Here is a 20,963-nt window from a genome sequence, read left to right as displayed (position 1 = left end):
CAAACTAAACTAATATGACTCACTTACTATTTACTAAAGGTTTAATAAATCAGTTACTTATACCAATTTAAACTTAGTTCGAATCTGTGGTAATGATTATATTTACAATGAAATTGCGAAACGAAAAGATGATAAAATACAGCACATCATTACACTAATAAATCAAATTATCAATTCTTTTAAAAGACGAAAATACTCGAATCAAAGAAACTAAAAAACTAAACGTTTAAACCAAACTCAAAAAGTGTTCTAAAATCGGAATCAACTCGACAAACAAGATTGAAATTAGCAACAACTTAAGTGCAGCGAAAAGCTGCACTGACTTCAATTTGCTGCAACGCAGTAGAAACTAAAAAGCCCAAATTACACGCGATATTCCTAATTTATACTCGCTTGAGAGAAAAGAAGAAAATAAAAAAAGAGACAATTACCGCGTAAGCGGCACAAAACTGGTATTAACACTTAAACAGTTTAAAATTATACCATGGTTGCCAGCCATTTAATCAAAAGTGCCGGCCTGAGTGACCAAAAACTAGCCATAGTTACATCAAACTAGCCTGAGTTTATTAAATAAATAAAACAATGTAGTAAGAGACGAAAAAATTTTGTTTGTTAAGCTTGATTACTAAAGAAAATAAAACATAATAATAAACCTAAAATATATATCAAAAATACTTTAAGAAAAAAAAATATATATAGTAAAAAAACTAGCCAAAAGTTTATTAAAAGAAAACTATTCTAGCGCAAAAGATTTTTTTTTTAATTCATAACAAGCCTGAGTTTTCAATTAACTCAAAAAGTTTTCTAGTGAAAATAATCTGAGTTTTAAAAGAAATCTTCAAAATAACCAGATTTAAAAAATAAACTTTAAGATAGCCTGAAACAACCAGATTTTTTTTTTCCAAAAATCATAAAACTCAGAAATTATTTTAATAGATAGAAATTGTACAAGTTTACACGACAAATCATTAAAAATTTACTTGTATCTTAATATTGTTTTGTCAGTTATTCCAGTCATGCAATGCTCTTTTCTGAATATTTGCTGACTAACATGCATTTTATCATAACCTAACTCACTTTTTGAAAAGTAATGTATTCTTAAATCAAGAACACATTAAATACAATATGAAAAAAATATGTAGATAATATAATCTTAGACTAAAAGAATTTACCATTTTACAAATAAAATATTATTAAAGTTTGTCTTCAAAAAATTTATGATGTGTTTATCACTGGTAATATTTTTAATTTTCTAATACTATTTTCCTTGTAAAAAAGTTTGTTAAATCATCGAAATCAGAGTTTTCCAAAGTTGGCCACATGGCCCCCTCGGAGGCCATTTCAAAAATTTAGGGGGCCATATGGCCATAATTTAAAACTTACACTAGATATTCTGAATTTGGAATGAAGATCAAATAGATTAGGTTATTTTACTGATACAGAATTTTTAGACCAGGGTTTCCCAAAGTGGGCCACATGGCCCCCTTTGAGGCCATTTCAGAAATTTAGGGGGCCATAAGCTGCACATGGGCCAAAGAAGGAGCCGTGAGGCCATAACTTGAAAATTAATTTGTTTCTGCTACATATCTTTCTCCTTACACCAGTAAAATAAAAACATTAAGTATGTAACAAAGTTTAAAGGGGATGATGGCAACTTGATTTCAATGAAGAATCCTTTAGGTTAGCTGGCATTTGCTTTAGCTGTTTGTTTTTAAATTAAAATTTTTTATATACAAGAGTATTAAGTTGGACAATTCACTGAGTTCTTATGAAAATAAAAAGAATTAAAAAATCTGAAAAGGACTATTTTCTCATTCAGTGTTTAAGCGAAGGTTTTTAACTTTATTGCCTAATCTTAGCTTGATGAAAATTATTCGTATTGTTTTTTTTTTTTTAATTTTGTGTAATTTTATTTTCTTCATTTGATTGTTAAATACTTTTTCAAACTGATGCTTGAGTAAAACTTTATTTACGTTGCAAAAAAAAATCTTTCTTTGTAAAACTATTAGTTTAATGAAAAAATTGTTTTATGGAACACTTATTACCCGTGTATAAGTAGTTATCTATATGTTAATTAAAATATTAAACTAAAAAAATCAATAGTTAAACTGTTCGTGTTAGTTATCAATGCAAATTTATCTTCTAATAGAATAAAAAATCCTAAAAATTTATGGTTAATTGCTACAAAAAAGTAGAAATGATAAATTTTCAGTATACATTTTTTGTATAATATACAGTATACAAATGCTAAGATTTACCATATAAATATGTAATATTCAGGGTTACCAAATGTTTTTGGCAAATTTCCTCCAGGTTTTTAAAAGTACAAATTTTTGGTCTATTTTTAGTTTAAAGTTAAGGTTAAGGTAAAAAACTGTTTTAAATAGTATAAAAACATTGAAAAGAAACTGTAAAGCTACTGTAGCTGTGTTTATTAATAAAAAAATTTATGATGACAAAAAAAATCATTTATATGATAGATATATTTTTTGTGTCAAATCGAAATTTTTCTACTTAACATATTAAAATTGTTTTTTTTTAATTTCTCAAATTCCAGGTGTTTCCAGGTTATTCCAGGTTCTAAGCTTTTTTGGCAACCCTGAATATTACATATTATACAAATATTTACCAAATCAATCTAAATTAATATTAAAAATGTAGTTTGATATGATAATAGCTTACCAGAACGAATAAAATGTATTTCGAATTATCAAAAAATAACATTTTGATATAAAATAAAATTTCAAATGTTACTCACACGTTGTCCACAGATTGACAAGCATTCCTCAATGCATCTTTTTATTTTGTTCATAAAAAAATTTTAACTGTATATATACGTAAAGAACTAAATTAAGTTCATTGTACATCCAATATCAGATGATTTTAACAAAAAATTTTCGAGGTAGTGGGAAAATGTATTTAAAAATTTTAAATACTTGAAAAGTATTTTTTAGAAAAAAGTTTTTTTAAAATCACTGAGCAAAAAATATAAATGCTATCATAACTTAAAGTAACTGTAGGATCCTATTCATTTTCTAGCCAAGAAGTTTCTAACTATATAATAGTCACAATATATGTAATCAATCTAAAACATCATTTCAATATGTTCATCATTAAAAGGTTTTTAAACAGGTAAAAAAAAAATGATTCAATGAAAAGCTGTATTCTTACTTATTTTCAAACAATCTTTCAGTGAGTTTAACCCAAAAAAAGTAAGTTTTTAAACGTTTTATACTTTGAACCTAGGAAAAACCTTTTAAATTTCTTATGTTTTTATAGGAATTTACACTAAAAACTTAAAATTCCTTGTTCTGAACAAAAATGAATTTATTTTAAGTGAATTTTTCAATATTTTAGAAAATTAAAAGAAAAAATTGCAGTTAATTTGTAAAACTTTTTACAAAAAAAGTTTTTTTTAAAAACTAACGTTGACTATTGTTAAAAGGATAAAACTTAATGGTATAAGATACTTTTTAAGAATATAAAAATTAAATTAAATATAAAATAAAGTAAGTTTTTTCAAAGGTTCAGATAAAAAATAGAAAATAATTATGGCAGATTTCTGGTATTTAGAAAATTTAATTTAAATCATGTCTCCTACTATTTTTATGCAGTTTAAAGTTTTGAGTAAAATGATCCATCAATTTGTAGCCTTAACTAAAAAAATTATGACAAAAAATAAATAAAATAAATCTTGCTTACTTTTAAAGGTGGGTGAGTGAAAATTTAAAAAAAAATTCTAAAATGCTTCTAATACTTTATAGATATTAAATTTAGAAAAATATAAAAAGAACTGCTATAAGATTTTAGGAGAAAGTTTTAAACAAAAAATACTTTTAATCCCCTTTTGTACAAAAACATATTAAACGTATCTCTTGCATCTCAAAAACTATTTTTAATCTTTAAAAAACATAAAATGCAACTGAGATAATAGCACATAAGTAAAACATATAAGTTAAAAATAAATGAGGTAACTGAATAAAGACTGCAATGCAGTTAATAAACTTAATAATAAACAATTATAAGTGTAGATGATTAAAAACAATGTATATATGGTTAACAGCAAGGTTGTCAGAATTAAAGAAAAAAATGGAGAACTTTGTCCAAACTCTTATTTTAAACTTAAAATTTGATGCTTAATTTGTTCATAAAATTTTGGGAACTATAGCTAAATATTGTTCTATATAATTCAACATTAAATAATATCTTATTTTAAAAGCTATGATTAACATAATAAATAAAAACACTTAAATAATTGTTTTATATAAGTAAATGTATAAGTAAATTCAAATACAATACAAGCATTTAAAGCTTAAAAATATATACAACCAAACCTGGATGTTTTTGACAATTTAAAGTGTAAAACTAACTCCAAACTTGTCCTGATCTGAGAGACAAATCCTTGACCAGCCGTCCACATTTATACACAATTTCCACTTTAGTTCTGTTTAAAAATATCATTTTTAGTTTGGTTTGAAATTTCAACCAATTTATTGATTTAAAATTTAACACTACCACAAAAAAAAAATAAAAACAGATGGCTAAAGTTTTTATCAAAAATAGAATTTTTTGTCAAATTAGTAAGAAAATCTAAATGGAAGGCCTAAAAATTTTGCTTTGCTTGTAGCTGAGCTTCTATAAAATTTTATAAATTACAATTGTGGCTTTCTTAAAACAAAACCATTTCAAGTGTTATATAAATTTATTGAAGCTTTATTTACTTTTAGGAGTGGTAACCCTGGTTTTACACACAGTTGTTAAAACTAAAAAGTTTTTCAAGAACCTTTTTTCAAATTTTTTGCACCATGTATAAATGCTAGATAAGTTGTTTTTATTTCACTTTCAAAAGTGGTAAACCTAAATATACATTTTATATACATAATTTAAAATTTTAAAAGGAGCCTTTTTTTAATTGTTTTAAACATTATTTAAAACTGGAGAAGAATAAAAAAATATATACAACATTATTTGTTTGTGGAAAGAAATTTGCTTTTTTTATAGGTCACAAGATTTACTATTATTCATTAAGTAGTTAAAAATTAAGTGGTGAATTTATACAAGATATTTTTTACCAGGTAGCTGAAAAATACTTATTACTTACTTTTATGTCACAAATATTTATTAACTAAATTATTTTTAAGGGAAAATACTACATGGCTTTGCTGTTTTGTTTCAAAAATGGTCAACTAAAATTTTTTTAAGTATGACATTTTTATTAAGCTTGTAAACATATATTATTTAAGCTAGCTTATTTAAATTTTAACTACTTTGTCAAATGAAATTAAAACTATTCATATTCAGTTAGTGCATATTCTTTAAACAAACTTATTATTTTTAATAACTTGGTAATTTGACTAGTTTAATTATTATCTCTTTAACATTACAAATTAGAAAATTCCTGGACAAAAAAAAAACACGTTTTGGTGAGTTTATTTCTTTAACACCAGTTCAAAACTAACTGTTAAAATAAATAAACTCTAAGACTTAAAAACTCTCATTCTTAGCATTGGAAATTGCCCCCAAAATTTGATTTGTAATAAAAAGGCTAATGAGATTTAGCTTTATTTAAATCAGTTTTTAATATGTTTGGCATTTTTTAAACTAAAGTTATTTTTTTAAGAACAAAATAAAACTACAAATTTTAAACTATCAAGTTGCCCTTGCTTTTAAAATCAATGTCATCTGTCATTTTTACTTAGGTACAATAAAAAAATAATGAAAGAGTTATAAATTTAGAATGAAATACAGACAACTGCTTTATCAATAAAAGAACATAGGCAACTATACTATTAAGGTTATAGAGGAAATAAATCACATTTTTCACAATTTGATCTTATTTTATAGAGTTTTAACTAAGCTACAAGATGCTTTTTACAGATTTTAGAAGCTTTTGAGATATAGCATGCTAAAAAATACAATACTTTGTAAAGACTTTATTACTTAATCACAAAAAAAAATTATAAGACATACTACTACAACCTTTTAATGCTGAATATACACTTTTTGAATGCAACAATTGCTTTTAGTAGTTTAAGTGATTCATTTAATTAAGTTACTAGGGACGCTTATACAGCACATTCGAATTTTAATTTATTAGTCAAATCATTACCTTACACAATACAAACACACTAACAACAAACTGTAATTAAATTAAATTGTAAATAACATAACTGCTTAACTTTAAATGCTTCAAGCTTACTTCTAACTCATTTTAAATTAATTTACTTATAAGAATCTCTTTTTAGTTCTATTCATAATTATTTATAATTATTTGAAATACATTGTTACTGGTTGACAGTTACAATTAAGAAATACTAAACAAAACTTGCTTACAATTTTATAGGTAAAAATTAACTAAATTTTAGACACATCAAGTAGAGTTTTTAAATCATACCTATCAAAAACTGAAATTTAGAATTTTTACTGTTCAGTAGCAGATTTTAAAAAAAATATTCTTTTTTCTGTCAATTTTTTTTTTAATTTTAATAAAACTATTAATCTAAAATTTAAGAATTAATTTAAGAAGTAATTAGGCAAATCATTTACAAACTTTATAAAAAACAATAAGATAGGTTATGAAAAATTAAGTAGGTTATGAAAAATTAAGTAGGTTATGAAATCTAAAAAATCAAAGCTTCTTAAAACTAAGCTTAAACAACAAGCTTATTTCAAAAACTGTATCACTCAGTTTTGACAACTGACTTAGTAATTTAAAATTGATATTTTATAAATTTACCCACCATAACAAAAAATTTGAAATTAGACAAAAACTAGGATAAAAAGTAAAATTGAGGAAAAATCAAGACTGTTTTTTCAATTTTAGGAGTTTTAGGAAAATTAAGTGTTTTTATATTGAAACTATAATCAAAAGAAACTAAGTGGAAACTCTTTAATGATTAATATTTTAGTGCATCATTTAAAAACCATAGTACAATGATTAGACCCACAGATTTTATTATTATAGTTGAACTTTTTTATTACTTTAAATTTTTTTTTATCATCAAATAAAACCAGTTAAAATTTATTATGATAACTAACAAGTTATAATGAAACTATTTCTAACAACTATAGTAATAAAAGTTCTATAACTTTTATAACTTTCTAGTAACTTTTACCTTAACTTGAAAGCTAATTAATAAGTAGCACAAAAATTTCATCTAATAGATGATAAAACTGTGGATTCTTTTACTGGCCATATACTATAAATTTTCAAGCCTTGGGTGTACAAACAAATCAATTGAAAATAAGTTGGAGGATAAAAAAATTAAACTCATAGACCAGCTGGTTAATTTTTAACCTTGTAACAAAAAAGATTATTGTACAATTTATTTCAACTAAAAAAGGACATTCTATTTAAACAAATTATTTATTAATATTGAACAGTATAATGACTGGATTTGTTAACAAAAAAGTTTGTATGTAACAATATTTCAAATAGTAAGTTAGTTCATCTATTAATCAACGGTTTAGGAAAAAAAGAATATAATAGCTGCTTTAAAAATGGTTTTAAATAAATTGTTTCAACATATTATCTGTATTAATTTGAAATATTTATATAAATTTGTTGTCTTGTTACACAATTCAATAATTTTTAAGCTAACTATTTCTTAGCGCTTACACAGACCTGTATAATCTTTTCTCTTCAAAGAGACCTTCAATAATTATGGGACTGTCTGCTCTAGATGACCTCATAAGTAACTTGACTGGATTTGGACTCTGTAATTGCTTTAGGAACACTCCTCATAGTATCCAAACTAAAGTAAGGAAAAAAAAGCATTTCTTTAGTAAAATTAGTTATATTATATAAAAACATTTAATTTTTCACTACTTTAATATTCTAAGGCTGGAAAGCTTTTAAATTGTTTTAAAACGTATTTCTTTACACATTTTAAGTTTCTAGCTTAATAAACAGTAAAAAAAGAACTTTTACAGGGTTTTAAATGCTTTTGGAAATTTACTTCAGGTTTTCAAAATTTACTCCAGGCTTTTAAAAGTACACACTTTTGGGTCTATTATTAGTTTTAAGTTAAGTTTAAGGTAAGAAACTGTGTTAAATAGTATAAAAACATTGAAAAGATACTGTAAAGCTACTTTAAGTGTGTTTTTTTAATAAAAATAAAGTTTGATGATGAAAAAATTGTTATATGATAGATTTTTTTGAGTCAAATCAAAATTTTACTATTGTACTATGTTAATTATTAAAAATTCCAGGTTTTCATAGTGATTTTATTTCAAAATTCCTGATTTTTCCAGTTTTTTTTTCCAAAATTTCTCAATTTCCAGACTTTTCCAGGCTAGTTGACAACACTGCTTTTGTTAAGTTGTATGATGACTTAAGTAATTTTCTTTATTGTGCAGTGCTAGATTAAAATTCAGTGATGTACAACATATAAAACAGAAAAAAAACTTCTACTGAAAGTTGACAATAGAAAAACGTGGTTTATACATTTATATTGTAAATTTTTGACAGAACTATCTAAAGCTTAAAATTCAATTGAAGTTTATATAATCTATGGAAACTCAGTCAAAGTTTATTTTTAAAGCTTGTAAATGAGAGCAAATGTCAGGTCACTCTTAGGGACAAAAAGCCAGCCTTAGTTAAAAAAATTTAGTCTTATATCCATTTTATTTCTAAGATTAAAATAAATTTTAAAAATTAATTATAATAATAAAAATTGTGAAAAGGAACTACTATTTTTATTTTTTTATTTTTTTTTAAAGGTAGAAAAGTATTATTGATATTTACAATCTGAAAACACCTAATTAATATAAAAAAAAATGGTAAAAATACGGGATTAAAAACCCTTAAAAAACATTACATTTAAGAAACACCAAAACTATTTAAGTCAGACTGAGATTTACAGTAAAAATACTTATCCTGAGTAACCTAAAAATATGTCAACCTGCTGCAAAGTTTATTTTTTTAGAAAAATTATAATTGACCCAAAAAGTTTGAAAAAAAAAATCAAGCTGAAAGATTATATTTATAACATTTATCTTGGGTTAAAAATTTATTGAGAAAAAAAAGTCTGAAAAAAAAAACATAAAAAATATTACAATTTTAACACACAAGCCTACATTTAAACACAAATACTGAAATATGTATTCAACATATTTCATCTTCTACTCCTACAAAATTATTAAGGTAAAAATAACTTGAGGTGTAAACTTTATACTTTCAAGTATCAACTACACTTACATGGGGTTGTTTGCTTAATTTATTATTACTGTATTTTCTGTTACACAGATAAAATATTTTGAATTTGGTAAAATAGTTTTTATAATGTACTTTTACGTTTTGGCCCAGGCTAGCACAAATTCTGTTTGGTTTAAAATAATTTGTGTTAACTTTTTTTCAGTAGCTTTATATTTATAGCAAAAAGTTTAGTACGAGGACCTGGTGCACGAAGAACCTTTTAGTTATCGAGTCACACACCACAGATACCTTTTAACGTCCTTCCTAGCACAAAATATAAAAATCAAACAATATGGTTTTACCTGATTTTAATTTTAACATTTTTGGACAACATATTTTAAATTTTACTTCAAATTAGATATAAATAAATAGACTTCTAAAAAAATGTTAAAAGTTATTAATGTATATCTTAAAAACTACTAAATAATATTACAATAAAATGTGCATAAGCAATTTCCAGGCTAATGGCGAACATTGCGCAGTGTTGACAACATAAGTGCACTAAAAGGACAATTTTACCCTTGTAACATCAAAAAACAGCAAATATTAAAATGTTTTTGGTAAATATACAAACTGATTTTTTATACAATAACAAATACACCTTTTTTATGTTATATTTTACCATTGATAATTTTAAAGTTATAATTACATTTGTTTAGTTATAAAAAATATAAAATATTTTTTTTACATTTTTGACCCAACTTAATATCAAGTTAAAGGCTACTTCCCAGACTCTGTTGTATACCAATACTGTATGTTTCTTATATAAAACAACCATAAAAAATTTTTTTTTAATACTTTAAAAACATTTAAGTTTGATTTCGTTTAAAATAGGCAAAAAAAAAATAATTTATAAATAATATAGCCTAATATTTTTTTGTAATATGATTTCAACTTTATTTAAAATTTTTTTTTTACTACATACATAAATAAGTAGCGGGAAAAGTAATTCCTTTAAAACAAATTTTAATAACGATAAAAGTATAAACTAAAATAAAAGTATAAACGAGGTTACATAGTAAGGTTTGAAAACAATACTTTATAGCTATAGGTCTCCACTGTAAAACCTCAAAAAACAGCAAATTTTCAATTTTACATACTTTTTTTTTTTTTACTAAATATATGAGTTAAAAATAAAAAATTAAGTTTTATAAATTAAATAAAAATACAAAGAAATTGTATAAGAAAAGTTGGTGGCAATAAGAAACATTGACATGCATCAATTTTGCACTTAAGACTTTAAAAACCTAAATAAAAATAGCAAGTTAAATTAAGTTTAGTTTAAATTTTAACTTAACGACTAGGACTTTATCAAAGAGAGGTCTTTTCTTTGTATCTAAGAGGAACTTTTCGTACTTTCTAAGACCTAAACCTAACTTTTGAAGCATTTTCGTTTTTATTATTCTTGCTTACCTACACCTTGTCTGTGTCGCAGTTAACTGATTTCAATCTAAACTTGCAATTTTTGAATTAATAAGTTTGAATTAATAAAACACATTAACTTATATAGTATTGTAATTAAATTCTATACAATGAAACACGATTGCAAAATCTTAACAAAAATGAGTTCTGAATAATAATTGAAGGTTGTTTTATTGTAACATATCATGCTCAATTATCTGTGTGGCAATTTTCTAATAGAAATCTGGCAATTTTTCAACAAATAAACAACAAAAATTATACAAAGACTTTTTTAAGAACCATAAGAATAATCAGTTTCTCTTAGAAGAAATTAGTGTATAAACAACCAACTTTAAAACAAGTTTAAAGTAGTGACTGTTTTGTAACAAATGTATTGACTTTTTTAAACAATAAACCAAACACACATGTAATAAAATTTACAAGTACGAATTCTTTTCCTGATCAACACATTTTGAAAGGAATAAAAAAAATTAATGTGTACATTATTTTAGTGCAAACTTTAAACCTCTTAGTATTTACAATAATGATGTAAAAGAAAATACACAAACCGAATACATGCTGATGTACACTATACATGTTAAATGTTTTTTAAATCTTAATATTTAGTAATAATATAAAATATATTCAACAAACAAAAAACAAACAGAATACATTAAACGAGCAACAAACCAAACTTGCTGATGTAAACATCCTGTAATGAATGCGCGGAACAGAACTGATTTAACTCGTGGTGCACCTTGTTAAATATCAATGCGCGGTCGTAATCAGCAGTGTAATTCTTCACAATGTCGAACACTGCATCTTTTGAAAAGATGTTCACCACATCTATTTGGTCAAAATATATCATCACTCCACCACTGTTTGTAATTTGTGAATTTAGAGTTTAATTATTCAAATATTTTTGATTTTTTTGTTTTAATTGACAGGATCTTTTGTGTTAATTATTGAGTTTTTACTTTATTCTGCCATGTTAGACTCTTCAATTTATATGTTATTGAGTTACTTTTTTTTTTGTTTGAATCAATCTCTTATTTATTTAAATTTGTGTTTGTTTATGATCAGTGTATGTATCAATTAAAGTGACTTCTTATATTTACAATAAGTAAATATGAACAATAACTTCTAAATACAAATAAAATGATTATAACACAACTATAACAAATATAATAATTCATTATAACATACATATACTTATTTATATATATTACAATAATATTTTAACCTATGGCTATAATAAATACATACTGTATTTGCTAACTCATAATAAACAGACTGACCAAATTAAATATGTAAAAACAAAAACATTCATTTCAATAACTCATTTAATCACAGCAACTGTTCAGCGCTTTAAAATTTAATTTTCAATGAGACTTTTATACAACCTAATTATAAATGCTCTAGTTGAAACTTTTAAACTAAAATAATTTTTAAAACTTTGATATTTTAATATTTACAACGTATAATTTTGTTTTATTAAGTTACTTGTAACAAATAAGATCTGTTATACTAAATTATCTTCATTTTTTAAAATTAGGTAAAAAGTACAACAAATATCGTAATATATATTAAATAAAATTTATAACTATTAATTTTATTTGTGAAGTGTTTTCTTTACATAACTTAACTTGTTGAAATTAAAAAAACTAATTTTTCTATTTAATTAAAACTCTCGAAAACCATTAGATAATTAAATCAAACTGTACAGTCTTGCTTCTTTTATATTTATAAAATTGTAACATCCAAACAAAAAATAAAATTTATTAAATTATATATTTTACCTTCAATCTCCGAAGTTCGCCTTTCTGTTTCTTTTTCAGCAATTTTCTGATCAAATTAAATTTTTGATACCATCGCTATTTTTTCTGCCTATGAAATTAATTAAATTTTGTTTGTCAATATTACACTACTTTAAACAATCTAAGTCAACATTAATACAATAGTTTTGAAAAACGTAAAATAAAATTAAGTTAAAATTCATTAATTCATTATTTTCACATGAAAGGTTTAAGCATTTGTTTAGCAGAACAAAACAAATAAGTGTACTCAATTAATGTAAATAATATATGTATCTAACCCAAACATTGAAATATAGCTTTTTTTATATGCAGACAAAACTGTTTTCTAGTTTTTTAATAAAAACTTTTAGAAAATAGTATGCACAAAACTGTACTCAATTGCTAAAACAAATCCATAAACATTAGTTAGATAAAACTAAATTTAAATAATTTAGTAAAAATAATTAAACTGTTTTCAGTTGTTTAACGCATATTCGTATATACTTTTGTCTAAAAAATCTTCTGATAAGCTGGTCTAATTTTAAAGACTAGTAGTAAAATATTAGCACATAAAACGTTATATTTTACCTGAAAATGTATGAACTAAAAAAACATAAGTTTATAGTAAAAAGTGACTTATAATTAACTGTTTAAAAAAAGTATAATTTTAATTTACAAAAAAAAAAACAAATAATACAAAACTTAATAGGTATATTAGCCTAAGCAACAAATACTTAATTAAATATATCCGTTTTAATCATGATACAACACTAATTGCTAAGTGAAGATTGGACTTTTGATAAATTTGAGCTTATGAACACATCATCTATAATATAAAATATCCTGTGTAACAAATTAATGCTATAAGTTTATCAGACAGCTAAGTACTTTTAAATTTACGTTTGCTACTAGTATTAGCTTGGGCTTACTTTTTAAATTATCTTGTTTTAAATACTTATTTAAGTATGAAACCTTGTATTTAAAGCTTTAATTTATATAAATTTATAAATATTTGTTAATAAATGTATAATAAATTTTTATAAAAAGTATATTTATAACATACATTTAAAACTTAAAAGACTCCAATAACAGTATAACTCAGTATGCGCATATCAAACTTTAATTTCGTTAAAAAAAATTGAGTATTGTGTTTAACTTTAGCAACATAATAAGTATATATGAGGTGCGATTTTAACTACTACAAATAACATCATTTTAAATCTTGAATATGAAATTTTTGATATTTTAACTTAGAACTAAACTACTTGAAACTCAAATGAAAAACAGACAGTTTAAGTTGCACACTGTATACGTTGCAAGATAAAAAACGAACTTATTGGAATATCATAATTTTAGTATGTCGATATGGAATTTTTGAACAATATTTAAATATACAAATAATTTCACGCTGATACTTTTAATTCGTTCTAAACTTGGTGGCTTACTATCATTTTTAAACCTTCTACTTGAATAAATGTAACAGTTAAGTAGTTTTAATAATTTACAAACAACTCACCAATAATTGCTTTTTTTCTTTCAGTTTCTGCTTCTTTTCCATAACTTTTTATGTTTATTCCAATATAAGAAGCTGTGTTCTTTCACCTTCCCTGATAAAATAATTATTTTCAAACCTTTTCAACAGCGCACTAACAAATGTGGGATAGTTAGCTTAGTAAATGTTATTAAAAATAATTTTAGATAAAATAAATACTATTTTTTATGTTTATTTTTTTATAAATAAAAACAACTACTAATATAAAAATTAACAATCGTTATTTTTTCTTCGAGATAGTTTTGTAAAGATATATTTAACTTGAGCTATTAGTAAAGTATTTTTAAATCTCTTAAAGAAAGCTTGGTACCAGAAAACACAATTTTTTCGGATCACATTAAAGACCTTTATTATGTATAAGTTTTAAAGCTCTAAGTTCATACTTTTTCAGTATCAAAACGAGTACTTAAAATTAGTTTATATATATACAGTTTGTAAAATTAACAGATATTTTCTTACATTTAGGAGCAACATTAAAACAATGCAAAAACACAAACACGCTACTTCGTTTAATAACTATCACGAAACAAACAAAATATTATTAAGTATGTGATATAAAACTAACATGTGCCATCTCAGTAAGTTCGTTCTGCAAGGCTTTTTTCAAATTTTCATCTATTTGGTCTATTATTAATAACAAGTATATGAAATAATTTTTAACTTAGTAGCGTTTATCTGTTAAGCTTTATTGTGATTTTCATAGATCTAATTTGTTTTTAGAAAGATATATAAACTTACTCTCTCAAACGGTCAACTTTTTACGAAACCACTATATTTATGGTGAGATGTTAAAAAAAATAATTAAAACTAAAAAAAACTTACTGTTATTATTTGTTCGACAAACAATAGAAATTTTAAATTTTAAATAATATTAAGTACATATTATAAGTAAAAGTTGACTTTTTTTTCAAAACTATCTTCTATAGATATAGTATTTGAACTATCAATGATATATTAGAAAAACTAATAAACAACAGTTCGTACACTTCCTATTTTTTTTATAAATTTATAACCTGTGCATAGAGCGTATTACTAAATTTAATTTAATGTACACCAAAACTTTTTGTTGCTATATTTTTTTAGAAGTATGTTCTATAAAACTCTATTTTTAATTTTTTAATTTTTTAATTTTTTTTATATAATGGGTGGTAACAATTACAACTAATTCATCACTATAAAAAAATTCTCTACAATTAAAGTATTTACAAAGTTATATGGTGTGAGCAATTTTTTTCTTATGAAGTTTTATGCGCACAGCTGATTAAAATAGGGAACTGATGTACTGTTTAGCATTACCTGTACTATATTGAAATGTAAGTTTTTTATAACAATTTTATCTAGAGTAGTTTTCTTTTCTATCTCTTCTTATAAAATGTTAAAATAAAAAAAGGTGAACTCCAATTAAAGTTTATTTAAATATAGTTTTCTAAGCAACTTCATAAAAAATAAGTTGGTTAAAACACAAATTATTTTTTTCATGACAATATATTTATTAGTGAAAAAGTCAATAGCTTAAAAAAGAAAGTCCTTAAAGTCTTAAAAAGTATGTTACTGGAACTTTATTCAAAATAAATTCTATAATTCTTTGAGTATTAAAACGAGTACTTATGGCCATTTTATATATAAACAACTATAAAGACTAACATTTATTTACTTACATTTAAGAATAATTTAAAAACCAAGTAACAACATGATAATTTTCTTACATTAAATAAAAACAGCTAAATTCTTAAACATAAGTAACGCAAAACAAACAATATATATAATCAAATACACAAGTAAAAAATTGAAACTAACATGAGTTCGTAGTTTTTCCTGATTCTTTCAAGTATTTTAGGTTTGGTAACCCTGACGGATTGCACAAACAATCCTGGTGCCATCTCAGTAAGTTCGTTCTGCAAGGCTTTCTTCAAATTTTCATCTATTTGGTCTGTTGAAATAATCATGTATATGAAACAAAATATAAACTTAGTAGCGTTTATCTGTTAACATTATTTAGTTTATCATATATCTAATTTGTTTTTAAAAATATACAAAACTTACTCTATCAAACAATCAACTCTATGCGAAACCACTATATTGATGATGAGATATTGGAAAAAAAATCAAGTAAAATTAAATTAACAAATACTAATATAAATTATCGGTTTATACATCAACTACTTAATATATTAAATATATAAATTGTATAACTAAACACATTAACTTATATAGTATTGTAAATAAGTTTTATACAATGCAACAGGGTTGCCAAAATTTAAGAAAAAGAGTTCTGAATACTAATTAAAGGTTTGATGTTTTATTGTAACATGTAGTGTTCAAATGATCGTGTGGCGATTTTTTAATAGAAATATGGAAAATGTTTAGCAAGTAAGCTTTCAAACAAAACCTAAAAAAATGTTTTCTACCAAACCGCAAAAGTAATTATGTCGATTGACCGTCTAGCTTTTATTTTGTTAATCTATTTTTACCAAGACGTAAAGTAAAAAAAAAATCAATAACACTTAAACAGACTTGTCTATTAATATAACCAGTCCAAGGATAATCAAAACTCGTCTAATTAAACTCCTTTGAAAACTTTATTTAAGTTTATATAACATATAAAAAATATTATCATTTGTTTTACTTTTTTTGTTTTAAGTAAAAATAAATTGAGACCTATTTATATATATAGATATTTTTTAGTTTACTTTACTAGAAAGAAGTAAACCTAGAAAAATAAAAAGAGTTTTTTATAATGAAAATAAAAATAAAACTTTTAGTTTGATTAAATATAATTACGAAAAAAAGCGCGTAAAATTTTTTTTTATAAGAAAATTTTACTTTAAAAAATATTAATATGTCAGCTTATTTTATAATTTAACTTGAATAAAAAAGTTTTAGTTATTAAATAAACTTAAATTAAGATTTAAAAATAGATTAACTAGATGAGATTTGATATTTCTCAGACTGTCATAACAATAAACAAGCCTGTTGAAGTGATTATAACTAAAATATAAGTTTTTTTTTTTTTAATAAAACAAAAGTACTCAAGTTCGCTTAATTTTTGTTTAAGTTCCATTACCCAAATAGGTCTCTTCAAGTTGTAAAACTGTTTGTGGAACTTTATAAACTTAAAGTTTAAACTCCTAAGTAAGGTGTCCTAACTTTGAAATAGTAACAAATTAGTCAACAAATGTACAAATTTTGCGCTAGACTTACAGCATAGCTTATAGACTGTAAGAAGAAGAGATTTGTGTCTTAATATTACACTTGTAAAGGTTTAACTTTTTTAACTTACTTGCATTGAAAATATATTCTAGTTATGTAAATGACAAAAAGATATAACTTAAGTTTAGTTATAACAGCTTACTGTTAGAATTCAACAAAGCATAATTAAAAAATATTCAAACTATAGTTCGATTTAAGCAGATTGATAAAAAGAATAACGTGAAAAAAATTAAAACATTTTTTAATTAAAATATGTTAAAGTAAAATTGTTATTAAAAGTTATTTATATTCAAACTTAACAAACATTACGTTTTATTTAAGACAAAGTACACTAAAATATATATAGAACTATTTTATTAAGATCAGTTTGCTTTTAAAATAAATACTGAGTTAAAGTAATATAAAAATCAATAAAATTTTACTGATTTTGTTAGAAACTATCGGGTTAGAAATGATCGGGTTAGAAAGGCCATTAAATTCGACGAACACTCTGTTTTTAATTTTAGTCATTTGGTTATTAACCTTTCATTAAAAAAATTCAAGCCAGAAAAAGGTGGTCTGAAATATAAACTCAAATAATCAAAAGTATTCAATAATTTTGCTACACTCAATATTTACGACTTTTGTTTAGTTTTTACTAAATTTTGTAATTGTTATGGTGATGTTTATTGTGAATATGACTTTAATTTTACTTTATGTTCTTTGTAAGTGTTATACTGTGTAAGTATTAAATATTAGTGAATACTAAAATATAAAATATGCGTTATATAAAACGATTTAATTGCACTACATTATAAAACATATGTAATTTAAAAACTATTTTAGTTTATCAAATTGAATTTTTCTTTTATTTATTGAATATAAGTTGCAATATTTAAATTTAAGCTAACGTGCAAATAGTACGGTCTTAGGATTTAACATTTTGAGCGTTTTTTTTGTCGTTAGAAAAACTATACTATACTGTTGTAAATTATACTTAAAATCTAGGTCCTGATATAGAAATAATTTTAATATAAACTTGTAAAGTTATATATTAATATCAAAGTTATATAGACAATTTAAACATGGAATATTGCCTAACCTGAAACCCACCGAGGTAAGAGATGCTTTCTAGTTAGAAATAATCAAATTAGATATTGTTTATTGAACGACAAAAAATACGCTAAAAAGGTTTGGTCAAAGGATCTAGTGCACGAAAAAACCTTTCAGTTATCGAGTCATACACCAGAACAGTTTAACGTCATGTCCAGGATACGATCGAGCTAGACATGATCAGGTTAAAAATGATAGTAAACCCTTATAATATATATTATGGACTAATTAGACTTTAAACTGATAAGAAGGTAATTTTCCCCAGTCTGAAATAAAAGATTGATTGAATTATAACATTTTAAATTACTTTCCCACTTCTATTGATACATTAAAAATTTTCATGGTAATTGATGATTATAAATCAGGGTTCTTGGGGCGTCAGGCTAAGTCACGCTAATTAAGTTTTTTTTGAAAAAAGTAGAAAAACATCAGACTAAATCATTATTTTTTATTTATAAATTTGAAAATTTCACTTTTTCTCAGTTCAAATGCTTGAAAATTTTTGATTATAAAAATTGAGAAATCTTTCAAGATTAATTGAGATGTGAATTAATTTCTAAATAAATATTTAGTTGACAAAATCCGTCTGTTTTTTGTAAAAATAAGTACTTAAAACCTTTCGTTGAGTCTCTAAAAAAATTTAAGAATTTTCATTATTTTGTTTTGAGTAGATTATATATTTCATAATTATGAAAATTTATATAAAAAGAAACAGTTTAAACATTAAAGTTTAGTTTAACAACTTAGATGTTTGTACAAATTTTGTATACATCAGCTATGTTTTTCAGAGCTTAGTTGGTTAAACTGTTTTAATTTCTAATTTAAAGACTTATACCAAATACTTTTTAGATTAAAACTCTTAACAGTTTATTCATATATTTAACTGATTATTTAAAGTTATTAGAGATATTCACAACACTAAAACTTAGCTTTAAGACATAAGTACTAAGTTTTGTGGGAGTACAATTTTTAGGTACAATTCATTTTTCTTAACAAGCACAAAATATTAAAGATTTTTTTTTAATTTAAATGTAACCTTTTTAAATCTGATATGACACCAACAATCATTGTATTTATTTAGTGTTTAGGATTTATAATTATGTATCAATTTTAAGTATTAGTCAAAATACTAAAATACATATACATTTTTTACTTGGTACTTGTGTAAGTGTTTCATTTTAAATTTTTGCAAAACACAACAATGCACGTGGTTTTATTATAAATCTTCTGGTTATTATGTTTTTATTTAGTGCTAAATTAAATTCAACAATTGTGTTTAGTAATATATAATAAATTTTTACATTAGTAATAGATTAGAAAATATAAAACTTTTTATAAAACACTGAATTTGTTATGTTAAGGGCATAGGGAGGTAAATCACCTTTTTCACAATTTAGTCTTATTTTATTGAGTTGTAACTTAGCTATGAGTTGCTTTTTGCAGATCTTAGATAAGGCTTATTGAAGTCGGAGACTGCAATAGTACTAATCAAGACCCCCCAATACCTAAAATGACTCCTAAAGAGGATTTTCCTTACTTTGAAAAAATTTCAGGCTAAATGAAAAAAATTTCGCGCACGAACCCTGATCAATGTTTGACAGTAATTATTCTCCTTTAAAAGTTTTGTTCATAAATAATAAATATTCACTTAATTTGTAAAAACAAAAATAAAATGAGTAGTTTCTTAATCATTTTACTTTCAATGGTGCTGTTTTATAAAGTGTATTGTTATTTAATATTTTTTTAACCTTGAGCAATTATTAAATGTAAATACAACATGGTTGCCAAAAAATTGAGAAATAAAAAAAAAATCTTAGAAAAAACAAGTAACTTTAAACAATTTTTACATATTAAGTGGAAAAATTGTGATTCAACACAAAAACTCTATCACTTGGTTAAAATTTTTTGTCCTCATCAAATTTTTTTTAAATTTAAAAACACGTTTAATGTAGCTTTACAGTACTTTTTAATGTTGATATACTATTTAACACAATTTTTTACATTAAATTTAATTTTAAACTTAAAATAGACCAAAAATGTTTACTTTTAAAAATATGAATAAAATTTTGAAAACCCTGAAGTAATGTCATACACTAATCAGTTAAGTTAATTTGTAATACAAAAAGTAAGTTTTCCATTACGAAATATTTTGAAGAAAAGAAACAAATAACAATAACTACTATTAGTATTAGTGGTAGCTTTAAAAAGTTGTAATTAAAACTGCAAAATGTGTAAATACTGAGCAGCAAAGTTGAATTTTGTTTTAATCAGTTTTTAAAGTTTTTTTCCTAATCTATAACATTATCCGAAAACATAGCAAAAAATAGGTTTTAATATTAAAAATTAAGAATAACATGAAAAATTATTAAAAATATATGTAGCTCAGAATATTTTGGCCTAAAAACTTCTGACAATTTTCCAAAATATTTGGTGGCTAGCTTTTGGAGTTAGACAACTCAATCAAAATTGTTTTAGCTTAAAATACAATTTGGAAACTTTTTAATAGCTTACAGAAGTTTAATTGAAAAAAAAAACAAAAATAACATATCTCTCTACTCTACTAAATTTAAACATAAATTTTGTTAATGAATCTGTTAAATAAAATGTTATTGAGATCAACTGTGTAGCTTTGCAGCAAATGGTACTAATGACCACTTTGAAAACTCTTATAATTGAACTCTTGTCAACACAAATTCAAAAAAATAAAAGAAAATTA

The sequence above is a fragment of the Thalia democratica genome, chromosome 5 (assembly GCF_965202585.1).
Source record: "Thalia democratica chromosome 5, ktThaDemo2.hap1.1, whole genome shotgun sequence".
NCBI lineage: Eukaryota > Metazoa > Chordata > Thaliacea > Salpida > Salpidae > Thalia > Thalia democratica.
Note: the sequence above shows the minus strand (reverse complement) of the source record.